The sequence below is a fragment of the Odontomachus brunneus genome, unplaced genomic scaffold, assembly GCF_010583005.1.
Source record: "Odontomachus brunneus isolate Ranch 3 - 2012 unplaced genomic scaffold, Obru_v1 Obru_scaffold_039, whole genome shotgun sequence".
In the NCBI taxonomy this organism is placed as follows: Eukaryota; Metazoa; Arthropoda; class Insecta; order Hymenoptera; family Formicidae; genus Odontomachus; species Odontomachus brunneus.
In genome coordinates this window covers 2,255,143-2,255,734 of record NW_022639489.1, presented here as the reverse complement: position 1 = coordinate 2,255,734, position 592 = coordinate 2,255,143, and positions in this window count along the sequence as shown.

The window sequence follows — 592 nt, the reverse complement described above, 5'->3', positions numbered from 1 at the left end:
TCTCTCTCTCTCTCTCTCTCTCTCTTTCCCTCTGTTTCTCTTCCTTTCTTTCATACACTGTCTATGCTACCTACCACTGCCTTCTGATTCCATATTAACCGCGCGCGAGCTGTTCATTTCGTCTCTCTCTCTCTCTCTCTCTCTCTCTCTCTCTCTCTCTCTCTCTCTCTCTCTCTCTCGTTTTTTTTTAGAAAGCACGAGAGAAAAATATAGCGCCTAGAATCGTCCTTCCTCCTGAGTGCGTAACATGTGACCAGATTGACGCGTAACGTAAATCTACCTACATTATACATCACTCGGATACTCATTTTAAGCGTCTTGTCGATGCGTTATGCACGATGCAGTCCGCAAATGCCGGGAAGAAAAGAGAGCGAAATTGCGATAGGAGAGATGAAATGAACGAGTGAACGAGTGAGTAAGTGATTGATTGAGTAAGTGACTGAATGAGTGTGTGAATGAGTGAGTGAGTGAATGAATGAGTAAATGAGTGTGCAAATGAGTGAGTAAATGACTGAGTGAGGGAGCGAGCGAGCGAGCAAGGGGAAAGTCGCGAGAGAGAAAGAGAGAGGGAGAGAGGGAGAGAGGGAGAGAG